This window comes from Lichenostomus cassidix, chromosome 9 (genome assembly GCF_008360975.1).
Source record: "Lichenostomus cassidix isolate B80296 chromosome 9, HeHo_3.0, whole genome shotgun sequence".
Lineage (NCBI taxonomy): Eukaryota > Metazoa > Chordata > Aves > Passeriformes > Meliphagidae > Lichenostomus > Lichenostomus cassidix.
The window spans coordinates 6,099,967-6,112,247 of NC_139490.1; the positions used below are offsets into that span (position 1 = coordinate 6,099,967).

Consider the following 12,281-nt stretch of genomic DNA (forward strand, 5'->3'; position numbering starts at 1 on the left):
CTAGTTCTCAATTTAATTAAAACATACTCTTTTTGGAAGAGCCAGAGGTTTCAATCATATTTTACTCTTACCATTCCAGATCTGATTGGCACTAACCATAAGCATCAGGGGGAAACCAAAGCAATTAACCCTTTCCCTTGCTGAGGGGGGCATCTGATTGCTAATTGACTATTCTCCCAGGGAAGCTGCAGATTTTTATTATGCTGCTTTGCACCAGAGCCTGAAGATCTCAAGACATTTATCCTTTCTCAGGGTTTTGTTCAATTATAGAGGCTTGACAGGTCACACCATCTCTCTGGGCTGCTGAAAAGTGGGAGACTTCAGGAGCCTAGTAGGAATTTGGGGTAGGGAAGGGCAAAATCTGTCGCATTTAACCCCGAGCTGTGGGTGTGTGACAACAGAAAAGTCCAAATATTTGTTCTGCAGTGAAGGACCTGGCCATACCCAGCTCTGTGGCTCTGGACCATCCACCCCACATGCTGCAGGGGAATTTGGGACAGGGCTCTTTTTTTTTTTTTTAATTTAAAGTCAAACTTCGGTATCTCATTACCAACCTCAAAAATATTTGGCTATAACTTAACTTTTGAGGTTTGGGCTGAGTCCAGGTACTCCATCAAGAGAAAAGTCGAAGCTAAATAAACGAGTTCAAGTTCAAACCTCTCCAGCCCTGGCCGCAGGGCGTTCCTTTGCCACCGCCCGGGATGTGCTGGGAGAGCCCTTCTAAGAAAAACTGCTGCACAAAAGGCTTCGGAAAGTATGTTCCAGAAACTGTTAAAGCGTGATCTTTCTTCTTGCAAAGAAACCCAAGCTAATAATTTGCTCCTCTGCCTTTGCCCGTGATGGGAAGCTGTGCCTGTTGGGATTTATTTCTCCCCTCCCCACCTGACCGTGTTTCCCACGGCCCTGGGGGCACAGCCTGCTCCTTGCCTTGTGTTTTATTCCACAGCCAGCTCGGAGCAAAGGCGATCTTTGTAAAACATTTTCCTCTTTGCTTTGTGATTCCTGCTGGGAGATGGCCGCAGCCCTGCTTTCCTCCTCACATCCCAGGTTAAACCCTCCCAGTGCACCCCCAGAATGCAGGGACACCCTAAAATAATGTGAGAGAACCCCCTGGTCACCCTGCAGCCTTCCCTGGGTGCTTGTCTGGCCCAGCACCACGATGGATACACAGGGATCCCCTGGGATTTAGGGAATTGCACTGCTTTTGGTTTCAGATTTTGCTTCCATCAGGAAGGGTTTCCTATATCCATCTTCCCAAACACATATGGGCAGATAGAAATAAACAAACACAGATCTGCACGCTGGAAAAGACCTGCCTGGAGTCTCTCAGATGGGGTTGTGTTCAGTCCCAGCAGGAATATCCATGTGGAATATCCACTGGGATGGGCTGTAGCTGGAGGTGTTGGCCTCTCACCTCAGCTCTCTGCTTTCATTTTGGTCATCCCCTGAGAGCTCTAATGGAACAAGGATCATAGAATCATTAATGGTGGAAAAGACCTCTGAAAATAATCGATTCCATCCATTAGCCCAGCCCCACTGCCAAACCCACCACTGAGCCGTGTCCCCAAGTGCCACATCTGCACATCTGAACACCTGCAGGGACAGTGATTCCACCACTTCCTTGTCAGGGTGATTCAGGTCTGGCAGACTCTGTTTCCCACAGGTAAAATGTCCTCACCAGTTTCACACACACAAATTGCATTTGCACTGAGGGAATTGCACTGTGGCTGTGTATGCAGCAGCAGAATGAGCTCACAGAGTCACCACCACTGCTCTGCCCACTCCATCACCTCTCTGCATGGGGTCAGGGTGCTGCTCCCTGGCCTTTGGGGTGATCCCAGGGGTGCCTGGGGCTGCTGGATGCAGGGACACTCTGACAGCACGGGCTGCACACACAGGAGCTGCTCTGCAGAGTCATCTGTGAGGGAGACAACGTTGTCTCTCTGTGCTCACAGCACATTTTTCTGCTTGAATTACTGCAGCATCAGCCAAATAAGGAGGGACTGCGAGTGATCACAAAAGCAAGGGAACTCCTAGGGTTCAACATGCTGGGAATAGCTAGCTACTGTCTGGAAAAATACAAAAAAATGCTGTTGATTCATTCCTGCAGCCCCTGACATATAAATTAGGTAACTAACATGACCTGTGACTGTTTCTCAGAGAGACTGGCTGAGACATGACAAATATGCCCTTCAACATACCAGGGCTGATTACTGAGAGTGCTATGGGAATAGCTCAGAGTTACATTATAATAAACAAGTTGCCACTTAAGGAAAACCACGGTGCTGTTGGAAAGCCTTCAGGTTCCATTTGCCTGGCTGCAGAGGAGCTGTGCTGGGAGCCTCTGGCATGGCAGGATTGGTGATATTCAGGGTGCCTTTGGGGAAAATCCTTGCTCTCAATCATAGGAAAAGGACTTTAGACTGCTTTTTTGTTTGAAGTATGGGGTTCAGGTTTGTGTGGGCATCTTTCAGGGTCATCATTGTGGAGATAGGGCATCCCTCTGGTTAATTCCCATTCTCCATGACCATGAGCTCCTGTGCCCAGGAGCCAAACCTCCCCAGCCCTTGAAGTCATGCTGTCCATATTGCCACTTATGAAAGTGGCTTTCCAGGCATCCAAAAAAAAAAAAGTAATTCATTGCCATCATGATTTATTACATGTTGACAGACCTCAGAGCAGGGCAGCTCCCACCCTCTGCACAATGCTGCTGAATCACTCGTGGGAAATGTTGGGTTCAGCACTTGCTGGGGAAGGGCTGGGCAGAAAATGCTTGTTTGAACTATTTCCCTCTTTGTTTTAAAGCCATAAAACCTGCACATATCCCAAAGCCAGAGCTACGAAGTCCCAATCAGAGAAGATGGCTGAGGGTCTTGCTGGTGGGTAGGTAACATTTCTATTCCTCTCCCACCTGCCTGAGCCCTTTCAATCCTTGGGTTCCAACGTGCAAGTTCACCATGAGTGGCTTTGTTTCAAAGGGTGACCAAACTGCAAATCAGTCCCTTCAAATCCCCAGTCATGCGCTTTACATTAGGCAATTAAACTGAGCAATAAATATCACTTTGTTGTGAACAAGACTCCATTTCCTTTCCTATTTTAATAACAATAATGGTCAAACTTCTGTTTAAGAAGCAGTTTCTGGTTCTATTAGGAAATGTGCCAACCTATTCAAAGAGACACAAGATTTGTACGGAGAGGTAATAGCTTTTATTAAGCCAAATTATATAATTAGTAAAAAACCAGCCAAGCTTTCAGGAACACAAGCCCTTCTTCAGGCCTGGGGAGAGGCAGTGGCTCCTGGCAGCTGCAGAACAGCTGTATGTCAGGATTGCTCCAGCCCAGGTCTCTTTGATCAGCACTGCTCTGCCTAGGGCAAGGTGTCTGGCACTGGCTCCCACCCTTTCCTGGGCTGGGTTTAAGGGGGGCAGCTCCAGTTTGGGCAATGTTTCTCCTCAGGTTACACTGAGCATAGTTGCAGGATTATGTATTTAATTTTTTTTTTTTTGCAAGCTTATCTTACAGCTTTTGGGAGGACTTCTGACCTAGGGCAGCCATCTCTTTCTTGGTGTTGCAGCCATACAATCAGAAACCTCTGTTAAAGACACACCAGCCCCAAATGTCCTGTCTCAAGTTGTAGGCAAAGGGTTCATATTTGCTTTTTGTTTTTTTAAATGTAGTTTTCTGAACCTCCAATATGAGCACACAGGATTCCTGCAACTTCTGCTGGCACAGCCTTTGCTTCATCATTCAGACTGGAAGCCTCTTGGGGCAGGGACCATGGTTTTAATTATGTACAGCTCCCAGCTGAGCAGAACCATCAGTCCCCATTAAGTGAATAAATAATTACTTCAGTGAAGCACAACTCATTCCTGGCTCAAACCCATTACTGAAGTGCTCATAGGTCATGGTGTATTTGTAAGCATAACTTAAATAAGATATGCGGGTTGGACAACCCAACAGAAAAATGTCAAATTAGCCCCAAAATCCCATCATATATTTTTGTGGCAGATTCTTCAATTTATCAGTAACACACACCCATCGTTATCTGCCACTGCTCGGTGTCACTGGACTCCACATGAGGATGTCCCAAGGTGTTCTTCAAAACTGGGGGAGAAGAGCCAGGTGAAGCTCCTGACATCTCACAGGACAGGTCTGGGCCAGTGCTCCTCAGCAAAAATAAAATGCAGGATGAATTCTTCTTCATCAACACATCAGGTGCTACAAAAACGTGTGCAGGTTTCATACCCAAGGTGCTGGGGAGAGGATTCCATGCCTGTGTCCCATCACAGCCCTGTGAATGTGCAGAGGACTTTAAAGATGGATCACCAGCAAAACATAAGATTGGCTTATGTCTGTCACATCCCCTTTCTCTGCAAGTCACTAATTTACAGAAGGACAAGAGCTAGATAGGCAGAGGATAATAAAAATGGGAAAACACTCCACAATTCCCAGGAGAAAAATGCAGTTGGCAGATTGAAATGCAGGATTCCCTCTTGCTTTACTTTATGCCTTGAAGCTCCTGAGGGTTGTTTATCTGTGGTTTATTTGTGATCAGACCTTGGAGCAATAGACAAACTGCTCTTGTCCCACAAGGACTCACACCCTCTGGACTAAAGGTTTTTTCTCCTCTCTCCCATCCAGCTCTAGAGGACAACTGACACTCTGCCATGGTGCTGGATCCTCGCCCTGGCTGTGTCCCAGATCATCATCTCCTATGATCATGGTGTCTCCTACCATAGCTCAGCTTCCCTTTTGCTGGCAGCACCTTCCCACCAGGCACGAGATCTGCCAGCCCCATCCTCCAGCCACTGAGATATTCCCTATTTGATATTGCTCTGAAGCTTCTGAGCAGCTGTTTCAGGTGACCTTCAGCTGGAGCCTCTGTGTCTAGCCATCCTGGACCTCACTCCAAGTGTTTCTGAGCTTCTCTGCCATCTCAGGCACACTTTCCTCTCACAGTTTTATCACCTCAGCTTCCCCAAGAGCTGCCGTTGCCTTTGTGAGCTGCTGTGAGTTCTCAGGCACTCCTGATTAAACAGAGAAGTCCCCAATTGTCCTCATCATCCCATCACTCCCTGCTGGCATGGCCACACATTCCCCATGTGCTCCATCACTGGGGCAGCTTCTCCCTAGTTCCTGTCTCTCCCTGGCACTCACCAGACTGGAGACATCAAGCTTTACAGACACCTTATGGATATTTTATTCAGGAGGTGACACAGAATGTCCACTTCATACCCTCCAATGCCACCATATGCCACATGCTGAGTATCAGGCACAGGATTGTTCAAAGAAAATGGATAAAAATCACAAGTGTTGCAAATACACAGCAGGCAGACATGGGAGAAGTATTGGACCCACACAGTAAGGAATCTTTTTGGGCAAAAAGGCAGAGATTATTGCAGGAAGTCAGAGAACAATGCTTGACTATTTAAGGACAACTGGCGTTTCCTTTCTGAGCATCAGTACTATTTATTTGTTTTGGGGTCCAGCCAGATCCCATTCAATGTCTTCTCTCCTGTTAAGGTGGAAAAGTATTTGTAAGGACTTGCTCAATATTACCAAAACAGAACTGGCCTATATCTCTGTTCGTGTTTAATGATGCCTTGGAAACCATCTGTGATTGCCACAAGATGTCATGGATACCAGAAATACAAATTAATTCAAAAAGCTGTGGAATTCCTGAAAAATGGTCTGGTGAGAATGATTAAAATGAAATGTCACAGATGACCAGCTGTTGGGAAGATGCTGTCTGACCACTTTTGCATTGTCCTAATGTTCTTCCCAAGCCACCCAGCTCTGGCTGCTAAAAAAAGAGAGGATATAAATGAGATTTTGCAATGACATAGCTTGATGTCTTGCCTATGGAAGAGGTGCATTTTCCAGCCCCACTCTCTCCTGAGCAGGGCTGCAAACAGCTTCCCTGCCAACCATACCACTCATTTCTGATTTTCTCTATCACTATTTTAACGATTTTAAAGCAACATCCAGAGCTAATCCCACACTGGCTTCAAAGGTCTCATTACCATCACATTCTACAAGGAATATTTAGGTCTGAATCATTATCAGGTTAGCTGACAACTTGAGGAAGAGGTGGTGGTCCTGGTCTGCTTCCAGACAAAATGTCTTTTAGTCTGTGAGTGTTGAGCTGTAGCATCTCTGCTGTGGAAAATTTCAACTGAACTCTAATTCTTCCTTTCCATCTTGTAGCTTTCTGTACTATCCAACACCACAACTGAAAGGGCCTAAAAGAGCTTTCTAGTGTCTGTTTTTGAGAATGACACCATTTCAGGTGGAAAGTGTGGTATAGGATGACATGAAATGGGAATGTTACCTCCGAAAGCCTGCTGAAAGCAGAAGTTGTTTTCCAAGTCCTTTATCTGAGCATGGAGGAATTTTCCATCCAGTCTCCACACCCTACTGGACAGGAGGGGTCTTCCCTGCTCCTCAGGCAGTGTGACACTGCTCTAGAGGTTATCTAAACCAAGCTGAGTTCCATGGTCTGCATACCCAGCACTGACATGTCTGCAAAGAAAAGGACAATAAATTCATGAAAATAATAAAACCTGCTGTCAGGTCACTGTGGTTTCCTCATAGGTTGGCATCACTACTTCCATGGGGGATAATGAGCACAACCAGCCAAGCACTCGAATTTCCACACTCTGGTGTGGTCAGGGCACTTTTCTCCTGGATGGCAAAAAGAACCTCATTCCTGTGTTCATGAGCAAATGCTTCTCCTTCTGTATTTTTGAATAATTCTATGAGTCCCCTCAGACTAAGGAATGAGAAATCATTTCACACCAGCAGCACAGCATTTCTTATGCTTTATCTGCAGCCTCACCTGACATGTAAAAACCTTCCCTCACCCCATCATAAAACCAGAGCAGAAAGCCTGGTGAAGAGTCATGGGGCAGCAGTGAGGGTTAATTCCACAGACTTCAGTAATTCACAGGAAAGGACAGGCTGAGCTCCCTTTGCATAAACAGTTAAAGGCTATTTCCAAATATTAACCATGGCAGCAGAAATCACAACTGCTTCTCCAATCACAGGCAACATGAAAACATCAAAGCTTTACCCTGCAAATCAAATTCCACCATAATAAACTATTTAACCCTTTCTATGAAGCAGAAATCAGGGAACCATAGCAATTAGGCTAGAAAAGGGGAAAGGAGCGGATGAAGCCAAAATAGCAGTAGCACATTTGGCCAGCCCTGCAGAAACGACACAAAACTGGCTGGATTCCAGTGTCTGGTTGCTTTGCAGCTCCAGGGCAGGTCTGGCTGTACAATCTTTACATAGAAATCAGACTCGCCCACTCCTCCCTCCTGCTTTTCTTACAGCAGACAGCGGTAGCGGGGGGGAGTCCGTGGGACAGATAAAGTTGCCTTGGTGCTTATTCCATTAGAGGCAAGGAGGTTTTCTCCAGTTTTTTAATTAGAAAAAAATCCCTGCCTCGACCCAAACACAAACCTCCTGCCCGTGTGTTAAATGGCTTAATTTCCCCTTCGCCTGTACTGCCCTGCAACTGCTTCTATTCCTTATGTCATTGCTGATGACAGAGTTTGCTCCAGGCCCTCAGTAATGAAGTGCAAAAAAAGGTATTAAAAATACAGGCCACTTCTCTGGCTCACTGAGGGCTGGTTTCAGTGCAAGTGAGGGAGAAGGGGGTGTTCCTTTCTTCTGCCTAAGTAATGAAAGGACTCCACAGGGCAGCCTGGAGCATCAGGCACTGCTTCCCCCAGACAGCCCCTGCAGCCCCCAGCCTGGGAAACTTGTTGGTTTTGGCTTCATTTCCAGCTGGCCTGATCTGGGAACAGGTATCCCACAGCTTGCAGTGCTCTGATGTTGATTTACAAGTGCCCCAGCTACAAAAGCACAAGTCCTGAAGCAAAACTAACATTTATTTACAGCAAACTTTCTCTTAGCCACCCATTAGGGACTGCAAGCTGTTAATGAGTGTCCTGCTACTGTTCCATACTGCTTTGTGGTCAGAGCTCGTAAATTCACATGGAGTTTGCAACCTCATTAGGTTTCTTTCCTTATTCCTCTTAATTTCTGGTCTTTTGGGCAGGTTCTTGCTCTGAAGACTAGTCCTGATTTGACACATTAACCTCGTTGAGGACACAGTTATATTTGAAAATGACATTTCTTTCTTTCAGCACCACAGGCTGTGTCCAGCTCACCCCACAACACCCAGCCAGCCCCTGTGCTTTCTTACCTTGCTCAAGGCAGGCATAGACAGTGCCTTAACGCCCCTGAAAACAAAGACAAGCAGTGACACCTTAACCAAAACCTGGAAGAGCCCTAATCCTACTGAGAGTCTAAAAAACAAAGAAGAAGTAGAAAAGCCCTCTGTTAGGGACCATCAGTCCCTTTATAGAAGTCTGAGCTGCCCTAATTCTCTCCAGCTGAGCTGGAGGCTGAAACCCATCTTCTCCTGGAAACCAGAGCCCTCTGCACCTCACTGCTCAGGAGAAAAGTGTGGGCTTGGGGTGATATGGAGCTCCTGGGGATCACTGCCTGCCTGATGTTTCTGCAGCTCTGGTGAATTACTAAGTGCAAGGTAGAATTGTTTGGGTTTTTTCCCCTTTGTTCCCATTGTTTTAGTGAGCTGTGGTCACATTCCTGGGGCAGTGTCTGCTTTTCAGGTTGGCAGCCTGTAGGTTAGGCTTTCAATTGATTTATGGCTTGTTTTCCTAGGGTGGTTAGCTAGCTGACAGAAGAGAGCTAAAGGATCCAGACGACATATATTATCTTGTTTTCAAGATCTTTCCAAGGGTTTTGGCTCAGGGGCTAATGGAAGGCCCCTCTTCCATGTGGGAAAAACATGAAGCAGGAAGAAAATTGTGTTTGTACTCCTTGGGAGTTGAGAACTGGGTTTTGGAGGTGTTTTAAATTATTTTGTGGAAACTTCAGGTGTTCTTATACCCAGTGCAGTTTGTAGGCTTGTGTGTGTTCTCACAACAGCCCCAAGAAATAAGGAAATCCTGATTCCACATCACACTCAGAACTGAGGCACAGTTATATTATTGGCAGGATATAATTATAATATTCCTGCCAATAATTATCATTACCAAAGACCCTGCTTACGTGATGTCTCAATAATAGATGAGGTTGAACAGATCTTGGAGAAAGTGAATGTATTTAACTGGGAAATTAGAAAATGGAAGCAAGAAGAAAAAAAAGAGAATCCTATCACATGGCTCTTCTTAGCTTTCGACTCGCCCTCCCCCGAATGTTTCCAAAACAGCAGGAATACGACTTGGCTGTAGGTCTGTATTATGTAATAGCGATTTCTTTGTTTCCTCTCACTTTAAGGTTTAGCAACAGGGAAGAAAAAAGCCTCACATATAGAAACGGGGGAGGGGAGGTGTTAAGACGATGCTGGATCCCTCCGAGCTATTAATGGTGAATTGCATAACCACTGCCAAGGGGTTGCTAGGTTTTACCACGTCCCTGCTCCGTGTTAAATATTAACAGTGCTTGTACTTTCGGCGGTATCGCTGCTGCTGAGCCTGGATCCGGCCTGCCAATCCCAGCTGGCTGGGTTTCCATGGAGCTGACAGCACCCCTTCTCTCCATTCACAATGCAATCCTCCCGGAGCTTGGCTCCATCCATCTCTCACAGCGAGGTGTGCGCAGAAGGGGCAGAGCAGATTTTCGGCGTTTGTTTTGGATGCGCAGGGGTGTGTTCCCTTAAAACCAGCGAGGTTTGGAAGTGATGCCTGTTTTGTCTGGCCTGACAGAGCTGCAGAGCCGTGCGGTGCCTTTAACCCTCTCGGTGCCGGCTCTGAACTGCCACCTGTGCGTTGGGCTGGCTCGGTGGTTGTAGGAGAAATGGGCACACTGGGATGGTTTTACCCTACAAAAAAGGTCAGGGAGAAGTTTTTTTACAATAAAAGTGGTGAAACACTGACACAGGTTGCCCAGAGAGGCTGTGGGTGAGCTGGAAACACTCAGGGTCAGGTTGGACAGGGATCTCAGCAAACGGGTCTGATGGAAGATGTCTCTGCTCATCACAGGGGTTGGACTGGATGGCCTTTGAACAACCTTTCCAGCCCAAACCATTTCATGATTATCCCCTGCTATTCCTCCTCCTCATCTATCTTCCTTCTGTTTCCTGATTTAAATTAGACTGTAAAATCTTCTGGATTAGAGATGCAAAAAATAAATGCAGTGTCTCCTAAACCGTGGGTTTGCTGTCTTTCCCCCCAGTAACATAACTCTCATCAAAACCTTTCAGATTTACATTTAAAGCATTTTAATGGAGTTAATGGTGCAGATTTTCAACACATTGGCTTCATGGGACCAGTTTAGGGCCATGCTGGGACCAGTTTTCATCCTTGCTGGCTGCTGAGAGCCATTGCTTGTTGTTGGTGTTTGGAGCAGGGCAGTGCTGGATGCTAGAGATCTGCAAATTCAAAGTGCATGTGAGCTCTAACAGCTTTTTGTTATGTCTCTAATTAGGCTAAGTAGGGTGTTGGATTCAAGTGCTAATTAGAAATGACCACTCCAAAATATATTAGGATATTTAGGGCTGTGTGCTGTTTGCAGATTCAGGTGCCAGCTCCTGCTCACCTTTGTGTGAGTAATGAGATGCATCCATCCACTTTTTAACCTGTCACATTATTTTATTTCTCCTTTTTTTTTTTTGACAGATGCACCATGCCTAAGAAAATGAGTTTCTAGCAATGGGAATAAGCACACATAGGGAATGGCATTGTCCATGGCAAAAGGGGGAAGGGAATGTTTGTCAGTGTGAGACAGGAACTGGCAGTTTGGATTGGTGCAGCCCTCTAAAAGCAGTGATGTGAGTACTGAAGAGAGTCCCTGGGAGTCCAGTGTCTGCTGGGAAAACCCAATTAGTGGAAACAATAACAACCTCTGGCTTCCTAAACCTACCCTGCAGGGTGTACACGAGGGCAAGGCTGTGTCCTTTGGGCTGTGGCTGGGCAGCACAGGGGTGACTTTGGTCAGTGCCATACCATGTGGCACAGGCATTCTGTCACTGTGAGAGCTGCAGGATGGCAACCCAGCTGAGCAGCCAAGGTGCAGAAAACTGTTTTCAAAAATCACAATAATTAACGTGGTGCTAAACTCCACACTCTCCTTATGTGGGCAAGGACTGCTGGGCTTCAAACTGTGTCAGCTCTTACATGTCCTGTGTGCCAGTCTGGTCCAGCATTAACTGAGCCCTTCACACGTGTGACTGCTGTCATGCACCGTGGGGACAAAGTCACCTGGCCCCGTGTCACTCTGTGGTGTGGCACATCCCCAGCTGGGCTCTGCAGCCAGCCAGGTCACATCCCTTTTCCCACACCATGGAATGCATCAGCTCTGGAGAGCTGCAGCCCCCTGGGATCAGTCAGGAGAGTGCTGCAGCTTTAATACCTGAATTCACTGCTCACAGCTGGGGCTGTGAAGGAGCAGGGATGGCCCAGAGCCCCGGGCAGGATGTGGCTGTGCCAGTGCCTTGTGCAGGAGCTCTCCCTGCTGAAGCCACAGGGTTGTCCCCCCAGCACACAACTTTTCCATGGAGACCCACATGTGCTAACAAACACATGCCAGCTCAGCACTTTTGGAAACTGTTGAGAGACTCTTTTCAGGCACAGGGCTCAGCACACACTGTCCTTTCATTTCCCTTTTTTTTTTCCCTGTCCCTTGGGAATAATCAAACACATCCATGCAGCAGGAAGGCCAAGCTAGCTGCTGGCCTGGCAGACAGGGGGGTTTCAAACCCTAAAGATGTGTCCCTGCTGTGGTTCTCTCCTGCACACCCCCAGTGCTGCACAGGGACTCAGCCACATGGAAAAACAGCCTTGAAAAATACAGCCTCACTACACTGTCATTAAAAATTCATAAATATTTGGGCAACCCTGGGTTGTGTGAAGCCCAGATTGGAACACAAACGGGCTGCACCTTGCCTGAAGTCCCAAAGCAAAGGGGTTTTTGTACAGCTGGTGTAAACCCAAGCTGGTCTAGGTCCAATATTTGCCTGGCTCCAGTTCAGAGTCATTCTTGAATTCAAACTGTTGAACTTCCAGCCCTCAGGTACATTTATGGGGGATGAACATGGACACATCTATGGTTTAACACAGCCATAATTTCTCCCTGAATGCTTTATTATTTGAAAATCATAAATAAGGAGAAGTGAAAAGGACAAGCCCCTTTAATCTATGAGAGGTGTGCTAAATGATGGTGGTAAATCTCTGCCTGCTCCATGGCAGGTAGAACTGATTTGCACTCCCAAAATGGCAGTGATTTTATCCCACAAACCACAGTGA

The 12,281-nt window shown here is 46.6% G+C and overlaps 1 long non-coding RNA gene across 2 annotated transcripts in view; it reads right to left on the reverse strand.

Moving 5' to 3' along the window:
• Positions 1-5,257: 5,257 nt before the first annotated feature.
• LOC146433119 (uncharacterized) overlaps positions 5,258-12,281 on the reverse strand; it is a 32,154-nt gene continuing 25,130 nt past the window's right edge. For both annotated transcript variants that reach the window (XR_014854000.1, XR_014853999.1), the window contains exons 3-4: positions 8,216-9,859; positions 5,258-6,522 (exon numbers count right to left, since the gene is read on the reverse strand). This is a non-coding gene — a long non-coding RNA (uncharacterized LOC146433119). The remainder of the gene's footprint in view (positions 6,523-8,215; positions 9,860-12,281) is intronic.